This window comes from Narcine bancroftii, chromosome 7 (genome assembly GCF_036971445.1).
Source record: "Narcine bancroftii isolate sNarBan1 chromosome 7, sNarBan1.hap1, whole genome shotgun sequence".
Taxonomy (NCBI): domain Eukaryota; kingdom Metazoa; phylum Chordata; class Chondrichthyes; order Torpediniformes; family Narcinidae; genus Narcine; species Narcine bancroftii.
Genome location: NC_091475.1, coordinates 161672972 through 161694033, shown reverse-complemented (window position 1 = coordinate 161694033; position 21062 = coordinate 161672972). Strand labels below are relative to the sequence as shown.

Sequence of the window (21062 nt, the reverse complement as noted above, 5' to 3'; positions counted from 1 at the left end):
GCTGCTCTCAACTCTACTTCTTATGTCTTTGTTCAACGTCCATCCCACGCTACACTCCTGCAGCAACCTTACGAGGGGCCTTATAAAGTGCTGCAGCACAATGGATCTATGGTGCTATTGGACATTGGTGGTTGACCAGAACCTTTTACACAAAACAGACTGAAGCCTACATACATGGACATTGTTGAACCTGTGCATGTCCCACCTCCCAAGTGCTGAGGACGCCCTCCTAAAATACCCAAATTTGTGACATTGCAGCGGTGCAATGATTCTTGGGGGGGGGGTGATGTGGTGGACAAGCAGCGCACAGCTGGACGGGCAGAATCGCTGCACTGAACAACCAGCACAGAATGATGTGGGCTTCCCTTCTTTTCCCAGGAGAAGTCCACGTTTGCAGACCCATGTGAGTTGATGAAGCGCATTATTTCCCTGCTGGCATGTTGGCAGAGACCCTGACTTTGCAGCGAGCTAACTTCACTCCCCTTTGTGAGGCGCACTGACATCATGCCCCTTTATGAAGCAGGCAGACATCACTCCCCTTTATGAAGTGGGCAGACATCACTCCCCTTTATGAAGCAGGCAGGCATCAGTTCCCTTTATGAAGCGCACTGACATCTCTCCTCTATGAAGCGTGCTGATGTCACTCCTTTTATAAGACGCATAATAGTTTAAAATTTAAAAAAACAGTTGGAAGTTAAACTCCTCTGGTAAACTGTGTTTCTTGAGCTCTGCAGTTAGTATCACTAAATATTTAAATTTCTATCAATTTTTATTTCTAAATATTTAATTGCTTTATTTTTTTACTTTGCGTATAATGTCAATCATAGGCATCACTTCACTTTTATCAACATTAACTTTATAACCAGATACAAATTCGTACTCTGCTAATCTTACATTTAATTTATTCAATGATATTTCTGGTCTTGTTAAATACACTATAACATCATATGTGAACAAACTAATTTTATGTTCTTTATTATCTATCACAAAACCTTTAATTTCTTTATCTTGTGACAGATTATGTATATAGATATGTTTTTGAGAGATAAATTGTGGAAGATTTTTTAGTGTAGGTCACATACAAACACTTTAAAACAGATCTTATTTAAAATACTGGAGCTCTGTTCATGCTAGACATATCGGCATCAAGAGCCTTTGCAAAAGCTTTGGATAGTGCCCAAGAGAGTTTGCTAATAAGATTATTGTTTACAAAAAGGCAACAGATGAAAGAACTTGTCGGAGCTGCAGACTGTCTGGAATGGAACTTGCTTTTCTAGGAGGGTCATGTTTTGCAAGCAGGGAAAGTAAAACAGGCTTTCTCTCAGAGAGAGAGAGAGAGAGAGAGAGATCAGTTCTGCAGTTTTACAGTCAACAGCAGCTGGGACTGAAACAGGACAAGCTGGCAAGCTTGTGGAAACCCCCATTTGTCAGATTGAAGACGGGTTGTGATTGCTTAGTTCAGCCTGGTCAAAGCCCTTGTGGTTCATACAAGAGAGGACTGGCTGCCTAATGTTTCACTTGAAATAAGAGAAACAAAAAGGAACTCTGTGGTGATCTGAAAAAAAGAGGTTATTATCTGGAAAACACTGATGGGGCAAGTTTCAACGGCAAGACACTGAAGTGGCTGATTAAAAAGGAATCAGTTGTGGGTGTCCAGCATATAACAAATCTCTCTCTGAAAACTGACAAGAATCTTCCTGAGCGATAACCATTTACCTTTCAAGCACCAAAGCCTGGTGAATTTCATAAATGTTAAATTCTGTGCACAGAATAAGAATTGTCTGTAACCAGTGAACTTGAGGAATGAGAAGTGAGATTGGACTGTGAATGAAAGAACTTTTCTGAACTTACACACACATTACACATGCCTTAGAATTAGAAGGGGGTTAAGTTAGGTTAGTTAAGTTAATAGTAATAAGCAACCTTTTCAAAAAGCTGAAAATAGGTATCTATATCTCCCTCATCAAAAGGAGGCACTAGATTTACCACTCTACTAGGCACAAACCTCTCCCCAGGAGTTACAGCTTCAGCTTTCTTACTTTCCTCCCTCTCAATTGTCATCTTCTCTAATTTAATCTGTCTTTTAGCTAACTCTAACTCATTCATCCTCTGTTTTTCAGCTTCCTCTGACTGATATTGTTGTCTCTGCAACACAAAATTACGTTTCTCCCTTTCCGCTTGCACCCTCAATTTTTCTCTTTCTTCTTCCATCCTCAATTTTTCCATTTCCAATTGCAACTCACCAGATCTATCCTCTGGAAAATCTTCTAAGTCCTTTTGAACAAATTTGCCCTCATCTATATAATATTTCACTTTAATCCTCTGAATTTGTACTTTCCTCATCCAATATTTAACTTAAGTCAGTTTTAATGCCTTAGAAATAACCATCAGTTCCTCTTTTCTCTTGCTTTTCAGCTCTGCAAGTGATGGTTCTGACAAAAACATCCATTGCTGCTGTTTTCCACACTCAAGCTTTAAATTAGCTTGAAAAAAAAAACCAATTGAGTAATAACCCACAAAACTCGTGTTCAATCGACTGGACAATCCCCATAAAATGTTACGAGCCCAAAGGACCCCAAAACCCAGCAGCAATAGACATTCACCAAGACAAGTGGCTTTCAAAACAAAAGTTATTTTTAATCAAACATGAAAAAAATAATCAAACTTTAACTTAACTCTATACTTATACTATATACTAACCCAAATTACCCCCTTCTAATTCTAAGCGCACGTGTATGTAATGTGTGTGTAAATTCAAGAAAAGTTCTTTGGTTCACAGTTCAATCTCACTTCTCCTTCTTCCAAGTTCTCTGGTTGTAGGCAATCACCATACTATGCACAGAATTTAACATGTATAAAGTTCACCAGGCTTGGTGCTTGAAAGGTAAATGTTTACTGCTCAGGAAGGTTCTTGTAGGGTTTGCAGAGAGAGATATTTGTTGCTCCAAGATTTCCACAACTGAAGTACCACCACTAGTCACCTCAGGGTCTCGCTGATTAAACTTGCCCCATCAGGTCTTCTAGATGGTAACCTCTTTCTTCAAGCTACCACAGAGTTCCATTCCTTCCTCTATTTCAAGAGAATCATCAGACAGACAACACTCTCAGCCATCTACTGCTCTGGAACTTGCTTTCATCAGTTTCAAACAGTTTTCCCTGGATTGCACTTTTCAGTTACTTGTCAGTGTCCCACACACTGACTGACTGACTGACCGACTGAGCTGTTAACTCAACTCTCTCTCTTTTCTAACTTAAATTCCAAAGAGAGCATGTGACTCATGTCTTGCAAAACCCCCATCTTCTCCAGCAAACAACAGGAGTTCTTTCTTCTGCGCCATCTGTTGTTATCTGAGGTAAACAATCCAGAATTGACCTTTCTGTGAGCACTTTGCAGAAAGGGTACTGATAGACAGCATGACTCCAGCAAGACAATGGTCAAGCATTTTATGACATCAGTTCAATTAACACCTACTTGTGAAAGGTGCTTACCTTCTCCAGAGATCTTGCAATGTGAATTCTTCAGTCTTTCAAATAAGATATGTTTTAAAATGTGCGCATGTATGTGACCTACTCTAAATCTTCTAAATTTCCCCCAAATATTAATATTGTTACACAATGCAAACAAAAAATGGTGATAATGGACATCCTTGCCTAGAAGATCTTTCTAATATAAAAGGTTTTGATACTTGTCTATTTGTAACCACTTTAGCTTTTGGTTGATATATAATGCTTTTATCCAATTTATAAAAGTATTTGGAATCCCAAATATATTTAATACTCTAAATAAAAATTCCCATTCCAATCTATCAAATGTTTTTTCTGCATCTAATGCAATCACTACTACAGGGTTCTTTCCATTCTGTGCTACATTTATCAAACTCATAAATGTAACTATATTGTCTGCTGCTTGACTTTTTAATAAAAACCAGTTTGGTCCATATTTATTCATTTTGGTAAATATTTAGCTAATTGACTAGTAATTTAGATACAATTTTTTAAAAGATTCTGGCAAGTCATGCTCCTCTTGCATTTGATCTAATACACCCATTAATACAGGAATTAATAATTCCTTAAATTCTTTATAAAATTCCAGTGGGAACCCATCTTCTCCTGGAGCTTTATTGTTCTATAGTGTCATCAAAGTCTCATAAACTTCTATCTTGAGTTCTCTTGCCTAATTCATAGTACTTCTGACGTGTCCTCATTATATCCCTTTCTACCCTATAAGATTACCATTTTTTTGATTCCAATAATCTTTTTTTCTCATTTTTTTCTCTAATTTCAATATTTCTTTTTCTAACTGGTCAACCTCTTTCATAAATTCTTTCTTTATAGTAGGAGTGCAACTTATTATTTGGTATCTTAAATATGCCTTTATAATGTTCCATATTATAAACTTACTCGTTACTGAATTGCCATTAGTTTCAAGAAATTTTTTTATCTGTTGTCTCATAAAGTAACAAAAATCTTTCTTCTTCAATAATGTTATATTAAATCTCCACCTATAACCTATCTTTTGTTCTTCCTCTAGTGAAACTGAAAGAATTAAAGGTGAATGGTCAAATAGAACTCACACTAGATAGTCAATCTTTTGTACTCTAAATTGAAGCTGTGCAGAAGCTATAAACATATCTATTTGTGAATATGTTTTATGTCAAAAAGAATAAAAGAAATAATCCCTTTCATTTAGATGAATTCTTCTCCAAGTATCCACTAATTCCATATCTTTCATTAAACCTATTGCAATTTTGGCTACTTTACTTTTCATCATTTTATTACCTGACCTATTCAATTTTGGGTCAAAGGTGAAATTAAAATTTCCTCCTAATGAAATTTTCCCTTTAGCATTTGATGATTGCATTAATATATCTGAATAAATTTTCTATCATCTACATTAGGTGCATATACATTCATTAAAGTCCATTGTTCTGAATAAATGTGACAATGAACCATTACATACCTTCCCACTATATCTATAGTAGAATCCAATATTTTTACTGGTAAATTTTTATTTATCAATATTGCTTTGCCTCTAACTTTTGAATTAAATGAAGATGCCAATATGATTTCAACCCAGTCTCTTTTCAATTTTTCATTCTCTCTTTCCATCAAATGTGTTTCTTGTAAAAAAGCAATATCAACTTTTGCTTTTTGCATATATATTAATAATTTTTCCCATTTTATTTGATTCTGTATCCCATTAATATTAATACTAATAAAGTTCAATTTTCCCGCCATCGATTACCTTTTTATAATGGTCTTGATTAATTTAGGTGTACAGGAAAAGAAAAAAAGGAAACTAGAAAAGGATAGAACAGCCCCCCAACCAAGGTACACAATGTTAGTATAGCATCTTTAAAACCCTGATCTATTTGAGTTGTGGTCGAAACCACACCAGGACTCATTACTCAGCAGCAGTTTGCTCCATACTCCCAACTAACTCACTCCAAGTGCAATACAGTCTCCTGTTGCATTATGTCTACACATTCTTAGCCATTTATGGATCTGTTAAATATATAGATCACTTACAGATTAAAACCCTTCACCCCATTAATCTCTCTCAAATATTTTTACTGTAATTACAAATGAAACCATTCAGTGATATGTTTCATTCAAGTGTCTCCCACTACTTGTCTCTTTCTTTCAGGCAATAAATATGCAAACACCTTTGCCTCATTAGGCTCTGTAAAAAAACTTTTTCCCATCTGGGACAAAAACCTTCAAAACTGCTGGATACTGTTACGAGCCAAAAGGACCCCAAAACCCAGCAGCAATAGATATTCACCAAGACAAATGGTTACTTAAACAAAAGTTGCTTTTAATTATCTTTAAACATGAAAACAGAATTACACTTTAACTTATCACTATTAACTTACCTTACCTAACTTAATTCCCTTCTAATTCTAAGCGCATGTATGTGTAATATGTGTGTAAGTTCAGAAAAGTTCTTTGGTTCACAGTCCAATCTCGCCTCTCATTCCTCCAAGTTCACTGGTTGCAGGCAATTCTTATACTGTGCACAGAATTTAACATGTATAAAGTTCGCCAGGCTTTGGTGCTCGAAATGCAAATGGTTACCGCTCAGGAAGGTTCTTGTTGGTTTTCAGAGAGAGATATGTGTTGTATCAGGACATCCACAAGTGAGGTACTTCAATCAGTCACCTCAGTGTCTTGCTGATGAAACTTGCCCCATCAGGGCTCTACAGATGATAATCTCTTTCTTTCAGGTCACTACAGAGTTCCTTTCTGTTTCACTTATTCCAAGTGAAACATTAGACAACCAGTCCGCTCCTCTTGCATGGACCACAAGACTGTGACTAGGCCATCTTCCACACTGGAACTTCTTACCAGCCTTTCCTATTTCAATTGGCTGACACTGCTCCCTCCCTCTCTCTCACACACACACTGAGACTGATCCAGCCTGTTTGACTCTCTGCTTGCAAAACCACATGACCCTCTTACAACAGCAAAACTGTCCTGCAGTCAATAATGGCTCCAGTCTGCTCTTTCATCTGTTGTCTTGGTAAACAATAATCCATTAGTGACATCTCTGGAGCACTCTTCAAAGCTCTTGCAAAAAGGTGTGAGAAGCCACTATGTCTCCAGTATTTCAAATAAAATCTGTTTTAAAGTGTTTGCATGTGACCTACTCTAACAAACCTTTCCCAGTTTATCTCCCAATATATACTGTCACAATACCTTAAGACAAAGGCATAACCTTTCTTCCATAACACATTTTTAACTGCATTGAATTCTTTCCTCTTTTTTAACAAATCAAAACTTAAATCTTATGTCCATTATAAATTAATGGTGACTTTCTTTCGCTTGTTTAGCCACCATTTCCAGAATCTTCTCTATCACTTAATAATGCAAAAGTCATTTTGTGTTTTACTTAACTTTTAAATGAATACTGGATTTCATGAATGTGATTAACATTCAAGCAGCAAGATCAACATATATTCTTTAAAAGATATAATAAATTTTAAAACCTTTATATTTTGAAATAATTAAATGAATAAAAGTATTTATATTTTTAGGGATAGCTAACGAGCAATTATGTCTGATGTAATTTAATAGTTGACTGTGACCTGATAGTAGGAGATAATTACAAGTCAATTTACAGCAAAACTAATTTATATCTGTCCAAATTAATTTTTAATTTAAATGTAATTTTAGAGATACAGGACAGTAGTAGGCCATTCCAGCCCACAAGCTCGTACCACCCAAATACAATAATTAACCTACAATCTTCATACATTTTTGGAGGATAGGAGGAAACCCACGTAGTCATAGGGAGAATTTATAAACTCCTTACAGACAATGCTGGATTCAAACCTGGGTCACTGACACTGTATTATCAAATTAATTGGTTATTATTTTAATATTTTAAATGTTATTAATTAATTCTAGAGAAGGATGCCTGACAACTGACAACTTCAAGACTTTTGCATGTGCAGAAGCGTCAGGTTAGAATCAATTTTACGGTAAATGCCAAAAAATATAGGGCTCTAGAGGCCTGTGGCCATTGCTGCAGGCCGACACAGAAGACGCCGTTCGAACATGGCAATCAAGCAGGCTGGACGAGGCATCAGCATGGTTCCCATAGGCCTCTGCAAAACAGACTCAGCCACCCAATCACCAGCGACGGATCACGAAAGGGCCATTCGGCACCCAGGGTGGTACCTGTCGAAAGCAAAACGGGCCGATCCAGCAAATCACCGCCGGTGGGTCATGAGGACACCAGACATCAGAGCCTGAAGGAACATGCCAAGACCTTCGGTGACATGGCATGTCAGGGTTAGCCTGACGATATAAAAGAGAGCAGACAGCTCATTAAATCAGTGGCAACTGCACTCCTTGTGTGTGTCTTATTTCCTGGGCTATAACCTCGAGACACACCACAGCGGTGACTCCAACTGGTCCAAACTGCATTTTTGAATCCAACGCTGGGTATTGAAGTGAAATGGAACCTTCAATCAACGCTGTCTCCTGATGCTGCCGAGCTTCTGGACATTGCAGCCACAGGTGCGGTTCCAGCAAGCTGAGGCACAGTTTGCTATTCGCCGGATCTCCACCGATGACATGCTACTACCATGTAGTAAGCACCTTTGACTACAATACTGCTGCCCAGATCATTGACTTCCTTCAGCAAGCCCCAGAGCAAGGAAAGTATGTGGCCATCAAGGAGCTACTAACCTGCACTTTCGAGCTCTCAAGGCACGAACGTATAACCCGGCTATTGCATGTGGATGGTTTAGGGGACTGGGCCCCTTCTGCCCACATGAGCAACATGCTCTCTCTCAACAATGACCACACCTCTTGCCTGCTGTTTCAGCATAATTTTCTGGAGTAGCTTCCTAAAGACATCCAGCTGCTCATCGCAGAAGAGGATTTCGAGGACCCCAGAAAGGTAGCTGCCTGAGCGACGTGCTATGGGTGGCAGAGAGACACCTGCGGTATGCTGGAACAGGTGACGACGCCTTGACAACCACAACCAGCCAGGAAGCCCAGCAACTGACCGACCGCCAAGGTAACAGACCCCACCAGTGAGCTATACTGTTTTTAATCATGAACGCTGGGGTTCAGAATCTCCCCCCCTCCCCCCGCATGTTCCTGGGAAACGCAAGACCCAGCTATTGTTGATGACTGCCACAGCTGGCCTACGTCAAAGCCTGCTTCATATACGAGACTCCTTAACGGGCTGCCAGTCCTAGTCAACACTGGGGCTGAAGTCAGTGTCCTTACCCCCTCCACCTCCAATGCCCACAGCTGAAGGATGGGACAAGAATTAAAGGCTGCCAGTAACTCAAACATACTATGATGTGCTGCAGTGCGAACAAACAAGTTCAAACTAGGAAGGTTGTATTACAGGCTTTAATTAGCTTAAAACTGGCACACAAGGTTCAGTATCCCTTCTGGCTCCATGTACGCTACTGCCTACACAAGGGTCGATGTGAGCCTTTATATGGGGCCGGTGATTGGCAGGGAGTAGGTGGAGCCTGCCTCCCAGGTTTCTTCCTTGGAGGTATAGGGGTTGCCCCTGCAATAGGCAGGTAGGAATGCAGACAGGCACAGGCAGTCATAGCCCAGTGGTTGTATCACCACATTCACTCCCTTCTTAAAATGAGTCCCGGGGCGGGGTGGGGGGGGAAGGAAAAACAGAGTCCAGCAATGCCTTCATGCCGAATGTCCGCTTGATACAGAATAGTTGGATGAGAAAAACAGATTTTCAAATTCAGGCAATCTAGTGATCACTGTTGCCTTTGGGACTGTCGCAGTACAGGGTAAATGGTCAATGGGGAGAGGGCTACCTGAAGATTGGCTGGGCGAGGGGTGGTCAGGGCAGCCAGCATAGCGGACAGGGTGATGCATGGCAGTGAGGGGGAGTAGGTCTGGGGTGGATCCGCAGGCAGCAGGGTCCGTGGTTGGTGGTGGGCGGGTGGAGGATATTGGCTCTGGGAGGGTTCTGGAGAAGCCTTGGATGGAGTCCCGCCAGTGCCAGATCCTGAATTGAGACTATGTCCTTGTATCTATTGGGGTACGGCAAGTAGGCGTAATGTGGGTTGGCATGGAGGAGGTGCACCTGCTCGACCAGGAGATCAGGTTTGTGAGTCCTCACCTATCCCAGAAATATCAGCCATGCCAGCAGTGAGACTCCTGTTGCTGACTTCCTGGGGAAGGAAAAGAGGCATCCATGAGGGGTCTGATTGGTAGCCGTACATAAGAGTGACCATATGGCATGGAGCGCCTCAGGAAGCCCCTCCTGCCAGTAGTTGGTGGACCATACTTTTGACCTCAGGGCAAGGAAGACTGCCTTCCAGATTATCCTGTTTCTCCATTTTACCTGCCTGTTGCCCCTGGAGTTGTTGCCACTCGTGTGACTAAATGCAATGCCCCTCATCGCCCAAGTACTGGTGCAGCTTCTCACTCATGAAGCTAGACCCCTGGTCAATATGGATGAATGCTGGGTATCCAAACATGGTAAAAATATGCACCAGTGTCTTGATAACAGAGGTATCGGGGCAAGGGATGGGAAACGGGAGTATTTGTCTATAATTGAGAGCAAATAAACGTTTTGTGGAAGGTAGTGGCCCCTTAAAGTCAATGCTGAGTCGCTCAAAGGGCCAAGTGGCCTTTATTACTTGGGCCTGTGATAGGAGGAAGAAGCGCACAGACCTGGCAGGACTCAGTAATGGTCTGAACTTCCTAGACAGTGAAGGGGAGATTTTGGGATTTCACGAAATGGAACAGGCATGTGACGCCCAGGTGGCAAAGGGTGTCATGCAGCGCTTGAAGTTGATTGGACTGTGCGCTGGTGCACAGGGCATCGGGGGAGTCATTGAGCTTCCCCAGCTTATAATGGATGTCGTAGCTGTAAGTGGGCAGCTTAACTCTTCAATCCAAGATATTGTTGTTTTTTTGATCTTGTTTCTGTGGGTGGTGCTGAATATGAATGCCACTGCATGGTGGTCTGTGAGAACAGTGAACTGCCTGCCTGCCAGGTATTGACACCAGTGGCGGATTGCTTCCACAATTGCCTGGGCCTCCTTTTTGATGGAGGAGTGCCCAAGCTCTGAGCCAAGGAGGGTTCAGGAGAAAAAGGCCACTGGTCTTTCCCCTTGGTTGAGGGTGGCAGAGAAGGCAAGGTCAGAGGCATTGCACTCCACCTGGAATGGGGTGTTTTCGTTCACGGCATGCATTGTGGTGTTGGCAATATCCTTTCTGATGTGGGCGAAAGCCGCTTGCACCTCGACGGGGAGGTGGAAGGTGGTGACTTGAGCCAATGGATGGACCTTGTCTGAGAACTGGGGGACCCACTGGGAATAGAAAACAACCCTAGAAACCTGTACAGGGCCTTGAGTGTGTAGGGAAGGGGAAGTTCCATCAGAGGTCACATGCATTCAGGGTCGGGACTGATGACACCATGTTCAACAATGCACCCATGGATGGCGAAGTGGTGCTGAACACACACTTCTCCCTATTGTAGGTGAGATTTAATTCCCCTGCCATCCAGAGGAATTTCTCCAGGTTAGCATTGTGGTCCTGCTGGTCATGACCACAGATTTTGACATTGTCCAGGTATGGGAAAGTCGTTCTTGGATCATATGATCCATCTCTCTCTGGAACACAGAGTCTCCATTTATGGCCCCAAAAGGGACCAGGCAGAACTGGTAAAGGTGCCCGTCAGCCTCAAGGTGGTATAGGGCTTATCCTGTGCATGGATAGGGACTTTAGGTCAATGGTGGAGAAAACTCTGTACTGGGTTATCTCATTGACCATGTCGTCAATTTTGGGCAGTGGGCAGGTGTCCAGCTGGGTATACCGGTGGATGGTCTGACCATAGTCAATGACCATCCTCGATTTACTGCCCCCTTTGACCATCAGGACCTGGGGTTGCTGGGGGCGGGTGCTGGGTTTCATTACCCCTTCTGCCAGAATAGATTGCATCTCGGCCTTGATGAAGGCCCTGCTGGCTGCTCAGTAACGCCTGCTCTTGGCCGCAATGGGCTTGCAGTGTGGCATTAGGTGGTTGAAGAGGGAGGGAGGGCTACCCATAGGGTGGACAGTCTGCAGGTGGGGCAGGGGCGGGGGCGGTCACTAGGTTTGGTGTTGTGGACGGAGAGAGTTGTGAGTGGGCCACCAAAAGCTCGAGTGACACTAGAGATGGCACTAGAAATCTAGTCCCAGGATAACCGGGGCACAGATCTTTGGCATGACCAGGAGACTGAACCCTTTGTATGTTTCCCCTCCCACAGACACATTTACAGAATAGCTCCTCAGCACAGTGATGGAGTAGTCCTGGGATGCAAAAGCAATGGAAAAGTTCACTGGCTTTACTTTGAGTATATGGACCATGCGCGGATGCACAAAGCTCTCCGTACTACTGTTATCGAAGAGGCATTTTATTATCTTCCCATTGACAGCAATGTCCATCATTGAGCACCCGAGTCCTTGGGGATGTTGTCTGAAAACATGAAGGACATTAGGACTGACTCGGGGTCCGTCGCTGCTCCAAGCTGGTGGTGACAAGTAGATGTTAATATGTGCAGGCTTCATCATCTGATGCATAGCATGTGCCGGTGTGGGGTGTGACAAGTGCACTGTCCGGGGCTGTTTGTGCGCACACATGTTGACTGCGTTGCTGGATTGGCGGGGTTGAAATGACATGTTTGGTGTGGACGGAAGTCAGCTGGTCAAGATGGGAGCACCCGTAGGGAGCACATGGCGGCAACATGGTTTGACAGCTGAGCTGGAGGTGATGTCATTGGTGTGGGTGGAAGGGACAGGTGGAGCAATGGGACTGCCTGATAATCGCATGTGGAGGCGCCCAGAGGATCAAGGGGGGCTTCTGACTGATCATGGAGGACCACAGCGCTCCCAGTAGGTTTGGAGAGGCACACTTTGTCAAAGTAGCCTTTTTCACTGCATCGGGAGAAATGCGAGTTCCTCGTGGGGCAGTTCTCTCGGGAGTGTCTGTCGGTCCCACACCAGGTCCCACAGTGCTTACAGTGGTGGGATGCCTCGGCGGTGGTGATCATTTCTCCACAGTAGGGCCCCATAGCAGCAGCGGTCATCTGCATCAGCCAGGTCTAGGGAGGCGGCAGGCGAGCATCGAAGGCTGGATGAGTCACTCCATTTCCCCAGTGGTCGCCCTGGTCTCGGTCATCCACGGGGACCATTGCCCCAAGATAAGCCTCTAATGTCTCACCTGGTTGTTGTAGCTTGATGCTAAGCAGGTACCTGGAGTGAAGTATGTTCGCTGGAGGCTGGTAGATGCTTTCCAGTATGGCCATTGCCGTTTGTACTCGGCGTCATCACAGATCGCCTGGAATGAGAGCGGGCCCAGTTTTGTGCACCATGAATCTCTTTTGGTCTGAATTGATGTCCTCAGCCTGAGTGCAGATGATTGCCCCGACTGCATGCTTCCAGATCTCAAATTGGGCTGGAGTTTTCAAGCATAGGGTGTCGATGCTGAGAAACTTCTCCATGGTTCTTTTAAATTTAAGCTAATGGTGATGTGCTGCAGTGTGAACAAACAAGCTCAAATTATGAAGATTGTACTACAGGCTTTAATTAGCTTAAAACTTGCACACAAGGTTCAGATTCCCTTCATGTTCTCTATTGCCTACCCAAGGGTCGGCATGAGCCTTTATATGGGGCTGGTGATTGGCAGGGAGTAGGTGGAGCCAGCCTCCCAGCTTACCTCCCTGCAGGTACAGTGGATTTCCCCTTGCAGTAGGCAAGTAGGAATGCAAACAGGTGCAAGCAGTCACAGACTGTCCGGTGGTTGTAGTTCCACACATATGCACCATTGACACCTGCATCATTCCCTTTCATCTCAGCAACTGCCATTTTATCTGGAGGTTCACTTTGCCATCCATTCGAAGCCACTCCTGGGGGCCGATTTCCTCCGAGCCAACTCTCTACTGGTGAATATAAGGGATGGAGGCTGGTACACTCAAAGACTTTCCAGTCCTTTTCACTCGTTGCCACTCGACTCACGGCGCCACACCTGCATTCTGCAACTCCTGCTGACAATGCATTTGCGCGCATTATTGCATTTCTTTCCAGAAAGTGCCACATTACAACACCCAAACATGGGGTGCAGGACCAAATCCTCACTAAAGGACCTCCCCTCCAAGCAAGGGTGTGCTGCCTTCCACCTGAGAAACTTAACCTGGCAAGGGAGGAGCTTGGAATTTGACAATGATCTGACAGTCCATGGTCCTCACTGCTCCATATGGTGCCCAAATCATCAGGAGGGTGGAGACTACCAATGCCTCAATGATGCCACCACGCCCGAAAGGTCCCCGGTCCCCTGCATACGAGACTTTACCACTAACCTTTAGGGGGCTCAGATATTCTTGAAAATTGACTTAATTATGGGGCTATCATCAAATCCCGGTCCACCTGGATGATATCCCCAAGATCGCCCCCTTTGGACCTTTTGAGTTCCTCCGGATGCCTTTCGGATTAAAAAAAATCCAGCTCAAACCTTCCAGATGTTAATGGACGCAGTGGGCCGGGATCTCAAATTTGTTTCATCTATTTCTTTTTTTAAATGTTATTTTCCATATGCATAAATTAAGCATTCACCAAAAGATACGGTACATTAAAATTGATACACAAAATTTTCTTTTTCTTCCCCACTCCCTCCCTCCCTTAATCCACCCCACTAGATAGAAAAAGTACTATTAACTTAACTTAACCCCCTTCTAATTCTAAGCACACATGTATGTAATGTGTATAAGTTCAGAAAAGTTCTTTGATTCACAGTCCAATCTCACTTCTCACTCCTCCAAGTTCACCGGTATCAGGCAACTCTTATACTATCACAGAATTAAGCATTTATGAATATTCTCCAAGCTCTGGCACTTAAAGGTAATTGGTTACCACTCAGAAAGGTTCTTGTTGGGTTCAGAGAGAGATTTGTTGCTCGTTAGGCACACACAAACTAATTGGCATCCAATCAGCCACTTCAGTGTCTTGCCGAAGAAACTTGGCCCATTAGGGTTTTCCAAATTATAACCTGTTCTTCTGCAGGTCACCACAGAGTTCCTTTTGATTCCTTTATTTTAGGTGAAACACTCTAGCCAGCCATTTCCTCTTGTATGAACCACAAGGGTTTTCAACAGGCTGAACTCAGAACTCACAACCCTCTTCAAAATGGGGTTTCAACAAGCTGCCAAAAGTCATTGGACTGGCAGTTCTGCTTATATTCTCTCCCCACTGCTGACGACAGGAGTGACATCACAGCAGTGCCAGCCTCAGATTGGTTGGCATTCCCACCTTTGCTCGTTGTTTCCCGCCGTGTGGGTTGTAACCTGGGACAAAGGTCATTGGCCCCCGCAGGGTCTGCGCGGTTACCGCATTCGTTGGCCATCTTGTGTAACAGGCCGTGTCCCGGTTAGTGGGCCAATACAATACCTATCTAATTGAGCAAGTATAAAATGCACAGGCATCAAGGGCTGCCATTTAATCTTATGCAGCAGAGCCTGGTCTCCAGTTACATTGGTCTCCCGTGCTACTGGATGGAAACTTTAGTCAGTCAAGATCACAAGGCAGTTAGTAAGCTCACTTAAACCATACACACTCTATGTTATGAAGTTCAAAACATGAAATATCAGGACCTTTATGGATATTCCCCATAGTTACAAACCTAAATGCCTCTCTCCTCTCATAGCTCAGGACCATAGATCCTTTGAAAATGACATTGCTGTGAGTGAGACACATGGATAGACAATGCACTCTCTTCAGAAAAGGTAAACCAGAAAGAGAATGGTATCTTCAAAGAGTGCAGATTCCAGGATGGACTAAAAGCCTTGAAAAGGCCTGACTCTTGAGAATCGCAAGACCAGGACTGGTTAAAGTAGAAAAGGAGCATTTGGAATGGTAATAAGAATATGACTCCGTGGATTGGGTGCACATTAGTTGTGTGAATAGAAGGAGCCAAACTACTCTGTCTCCATCCCAGGAGACAAATTTCTCCACAGATTTTTTTCTACAAACCTCCCAACTCCCACAGTTACCTCCACTACACTCTCTGTCCCCGTAAAGATTCCAGTCTTTTCTCTCAATTCCTCCATCTTCATCACAACTGCTCCCGGAATAAGGTCTTCTATTCCAGAACATCCACCATGTTCTTCAAAAAAGTGGCATCCCCTCTACCACCATCAACATAGCCCTTACCCACATCTCTTCTATTTCCCACACTTCTGCCCTGGCTCCCTCCACTTACAACAAAGACAGGATTTCCCTTGTCTTCACATTCCAGAAGCTTCTGCATCCAATATATTATCCACTGCCTTTTCTGCCACCTACAATTTGATCCTAACACCAGTCACATCTTCCCCTCTCCTGCTTCTCTGTTTTCCACAATTCCCTAGCCCACTCATCCCTTCCCACTAATTACTCCCTTGGCACTTCCCTTGTAACCATAAGAAATGTTACATTTGCACTCTCACAGCATTCGGGGCCCCAAACAGTCCTTCCAAGTGAGGCAACATTTCACCTGTGAATCTGCAGGGGTCATTTACTGTATCTGGTACTCCTGTTGTGGCATCCACATGAGAGCCTGGGAAATCATTTCATTGAACACCTTCACTCTGTCTTCTGCAATAATGGGGACTTCCCTGTAGCTAACCATTTAATTCCACACCCCCTCCCAATCAACATGTCTGCCCATGGCCTCATGCACTGCCAAACAGAGATTACATTCAAATTGGAGGAACAACATCTAATATTCTGTCTCCACACTCTCCAACCAGATGTCATCAACATCAACTTCTCCAGTTTCTGTTGAATCCTTCCCCCAAGTCTCTCTCTCTTTCCCAATCCCTCTGTCTCCTTTTCTCCAGCCCCCCACCCACTTTCCTCTCCATTCAGAGGGCCATCCCTCCCTGTTGTCAGATTTTTCTCCTGCCCTCCCCACCCACTTCCCTCTCTATTCAGAGGGCCGTCCCTCCCTTTTATCAGATTTTTCTCCTGCCCTCCCACCGATATACACCTATGACCTTACTTGCTCCTTCCTCCCTTTTTTATCCAGTTGCCTGCCTGTTTTTGCTCATTGACGAAGGGCCAGGCCCAAAACACTGGTTCCCCTTCTCTTCCTGTGGATGCTAGATGACTTGCTGAGTTCCTCCAGCACTCTTGTGTATTGCACTACGATCCCAGATTTTCTTGTTTAACCTTACCCACCCACTCTATCCATGGAAAAGTCTGTGATTTCACGATGTGTCTCCTCAAAACTGGAGTGGATGCAGTTCATCCTTGATGATAAAGGGCATTACCAGAAAACCACAATGTACTATTTTTTTTAAAAAGTGTGGGGATTAAACAAGAGAAACAAACAGCAGAGGGCAGCAGTAAACTAGGTCCCTTGAAATAAGGCAGATGCTGGGAGTAGCAAAGAAAATGCTGGAAAACTCAGCAGGCCAGAGAGCATCCATGGGTAGAAATGGTCACTCAATGGGTCAGGTCTGAACCCTTTAGCAAGATTAAGATGTAAAGGTGAACGGAGATATATTGAGGAAAAAAGCTGAGTCGGGGCCCAGAAGTGATAAGGCATAGATGTGAAATGATAGGTAGAAGTAGAGACCATTAGGTAGGTTGGTGGCGTAGGGAGGTGGTGTGGGAAGGGGAAATAAAAAAGAAGGGGGAAAAGTTCAGGTGTAGGTAAAGGAGCTCCTCCCTCCCAACCCATGCTTTCACCCCTAAGCACTTCCTGCTGTAATTGCAGAACATGCAAAATTTGTCCCTACATCTCTGCCCTTATTTTTATCCAGCGCAACAAATAGACCTTCCAGGTAAGGCACATCGTCCAACCAGATCTACTTCATTGGGCGTACTCAGTGAGGCCTCCTGAGACCAAAAGCAGGTTGGGCACTTGCTTGACACCCACGTTTTGTTTGTGAGTCTAAACTTGAGATTTCTGGAGCAAACCATTTCAGCTCCCCAACCATTCCTGCAGTGACACTTCTGTCCTAGATCTCATCCAGGATGAGGCCAAATGTAAAGAACAACACATCATATTCCTCCTGGGCAACATGAACATTGATTATTTAAATTTTAGTTAATCCCACCCACATCCTTTATTTAAAGAAAACCCTAGACATACGAGCCCATGCTGCCCAAATACCCTGATTGACTTTCAACCCCTGTATGTTTTGAAGGGTGGAAAGAAACAGAGTGCCTGGAGGAAACCCACTCAGACATGGGAATAATGTACAAACTCCTTACTGACCCCGCTAGATTCGAACCCAGGTTGCTGGCGCTGTGGCAGCATTGCACTTCCACTGCACTAGCCGTGCTCCCCATCTGGTTCCACTTTCCAGCTCTTCTTTACATACTCCTGTCCTTACTTTTCCCTCCATCTTTAACTTTTCTTCCACCTCCCTTCTTAGTGGTTTCTCCTTCTACACATCTCTCCATATCTCAGACGTTTTACGCCCTATCACCTTTGGTTCCCCCAACCAATTTCATTCCCCTTTAGATTAGCAATTTCTCTTTTTCATTTTGATAAAGGGTCCTGCCCCAAAACATTGACTGACCATTGCTACCCATGGATGCTGTCTGACCTGCTGAGTTCTTCCAGTAATTCTCAATTTTACTATCTATTATCTCTATCCAAAGATGACGGACAGGCTGCCTTCAGGACAGTAAATCTCAGGAAAGCAACCGGTCTGGCGGACTACCTGGCCAAGTACTGAAAAGCTGTGCTAACCAAAAGTCAAGGTTTTCATTGATATCTTCAATATCGCACTCCGACAGATCTGTTTTAAACAGGCCTCAAACAAACCCGTGCCCAAGAAGAGTGTGGTAAATGACTGCCGACCAGTGGCGCTCACATCCGCAGTGATGAAGTGTTATGAGATGCTGGTGTTGAAGCATATCTGAAGCTGTCTGAGCAGCAACATAGATCCAATCCAGTTTGTCAACTGCAGCAACAGATCTACAGCAGATGCAACAGATCTACAGCAGATGCCATCTCACAGTCAAATAAAATCTACATGGAATGCTACCATTGGACAGCAGCAGCAATCATCAAGTATGCACACCATCCAGCGCCCACTCTGTTTTCAGTGATGCCATTGTGAAAGAGGTATAGATGCCACAAGACTCACACCACCAGGTTCAGGAACAGCTGCTACCTCTCCACCATCAGATTTCTAAACAACAGACTCAAAGAATCATTTAAGGATTTTTATTTTGCACATTATTACTGAATTTTTTTTTTCTGTATTTGTTTACATTTTTCTCAGTTTACATTTTTCTCTTTTGTGTCTTTTTCTTGAGTATAATTTACACCACCAATAAGTAGAAAGAATGTCAGGGCTGTACATAAGTCATGTATGTACTCTGACAATAAATTTGAACTTGACTTGCTTGCTCAAGATTGCACAATCTGCAATGTTTATGTTTCTCCATTGGGAGCAGTAAAACTACTTTAAGATTAATGTTACCTTCAAAACCTGGCACCTTGTAATTATGGCAAATATAAATTTTCCTCTTCATGGATTATTTTATCCACCTCACCAGTCTGAAGATCAGAGCTTTTCTTTCCCCAAAAATCTATTTTATTCACAAATTATTTACAATACAAGAAAACTGTTCAAAACTTTTTACATCGAGGTGTCAATCCTATAAATACATTCTAATCATGGACATTTTACATTCTTCTCCCCATACTCTGCGACAGCAGAGCTGCTGCTTTCTCTGATGGTCAGTGTGTTGAGACGGCTTGATGAAACGTTCTGGCCCAGAACATTGATAATTCTCCTTCTCCCACTGATGTTCAACCTGCTGAGTTCCTTGAGCAGATTATTTTTTTGCTCCAGGTTCCAGCATATCCAGTATTGCTCGGCAGATAACCTGCCTTAAGATGCAAATAGTGACAAATAGCTACAGTAAGGATGATTGTAATCAAACTTTTTAGCATTGATTTTAAACTCATAATTTATAAATAAATTCCTCCATGAACTACAATCTTGTGGAGAATAAGCTCTGAGGTCCAGGAGATGGAGCCCTATAATGATCACACCAATCCTAAGCACCATTCAGAGAATGAATCATTTACTGGCTAAGACTTTCATGTGCTCTGAACTTTATTACTCATACCTATTCTCAACACATACTCTACCTAATTTTTAACTTTCTCCAGACAAGAAGATTAATAATTTAACATGTCTCTTATCAAACTATTGGAGGCTCATTTTGATTTTCATTTTCAGCCTTGGCAAAGCAGTAGTGGAGGGAAAACAGTGTAAAGATGTAGAAAAGTTAAATAACTGACTTAAAAATGTGGGCAAATTAAGAAGAGCAAAACTTTTTAAAATAACCTCTGGAGCAACAAAACTGCTACTTTTATTTAAGTAAATCTAATAAAGGGATCTTTAGCTATCCATTTGATGCTCTTTGGCAGAACAATAAAGTGGCATGCATAGCAGCAGTGGTGTATCTAGGTAAAGTGGCACCCTAGGGCAAGCACTGACATTGCGCCCCCTCACCCATTAAAAAACTGCACAAAAGAAACATACACACCAACCGTGCCACCCGATATATATGAACAGATGATCAGGTACTGTCACAGGGTGGCCAGCAGGGCCATCAGCGTGCATTCAGGGCAGACTGTGTCAGCCCCACCGGCAGCCTGCTGACTGCCGCTGCCCGGCCTCTGGCATCTCATCCTTCAGCCTTCGGGGCCACTTTTCGGTGCCAGCAGCTCAATGAGGGATCAATGGGCAAAATGGCTGTCTTCCCTATCCATAATCCCCCATGCAGCTGGAACCGCTCTGCATTTCCCTGGCTGGCCCCGGCACAGGCAGAGTGGTTCCAGCTGCGTGGGGATTATGGGTAGGGAAGATGGTAATTTTGCCCATTGAGCTTCCCCCAGCGGCCACTTGAATGCTGGAATGGCCCCAAAGCGGCTTGATGAGATGCTAGCCCACAGCAACACTCCAGGATGCTCAAGACAGCCCCAGCAGCCCCTGAGATGGAGATTCATTATTGGGCTATGGATTTAAATATTGAATGGGTAAGGCAAGGACAGTGGCGTCCTCCTGCAAGTGGTGCCCTGGTTCTGTGCCCAACCTGCCATACCCTAGATTTGCCTATGCATAGCAGATCTTAGTGGACTGGTTGTTCCATGGCAGGCGGCAAATGACTAAACTGCTCTTTAGACTATTCCTCAACTTAAGGAGCATATGGCTGCAATGACCTTGTTTGTGTTTAATGGGGCAGGGTGGTTGAATTGAAGCCAGGAATGCCTGCTGTTGATTCAGTGATAAAGTGATGGTTCTTTCTGCATAGGTCTGTCTATCTGGATAGTGACCCAAGACTAGCTGCCGACCATTAACTCCTGTTTATCAGAATGGGCAACGTGGTGGGCGTTTCAATTTTTTGTAAATGGGAAGGTTGATATCAGGCATTGTTTTCCAACTGAAGGAAATATTTGAAAGCAGACAATAACAGCTTCCACAACAGCTACATGGATTATCAAAATAGAATAATGTAGATTTATGTACATACTTATAAATGTCAATAAAATATGGGGAGAGACAAAA

At 43.5% G+C, this 21062-nt stretch overlaps 2 long non-coding RNA genes across 2 annotated transcripts; both read left to right on the top strand.

Moving 5' to 3' along the window:
* Positions 1 to 661: 661 nt before the first annotated feature.
* Positions 662 to 7853, top strand: LOC138739292 (uncharacterized). The gene is made up of 2 exons (XR_011342148.1): positions 662 to 733; positions 7411 to 7853. It is a non-coding gene; the product is annotated as an uncharacterized lncRNA (long non-coding RNA).
* A 586-nt stretch (positions 7854 to 8439) lies between these two features.
* LOC138739293 (uncharacterized) lies at positions 8440 to 21062 on the top strand. Its single transcript, XR_011342149.1, has 2 exons — positions 8440 to 8530; positions 18133 to 21062. It is a non-coding gene; the product is annotated as an uncharacterized lncRNA (long non-coding RNA).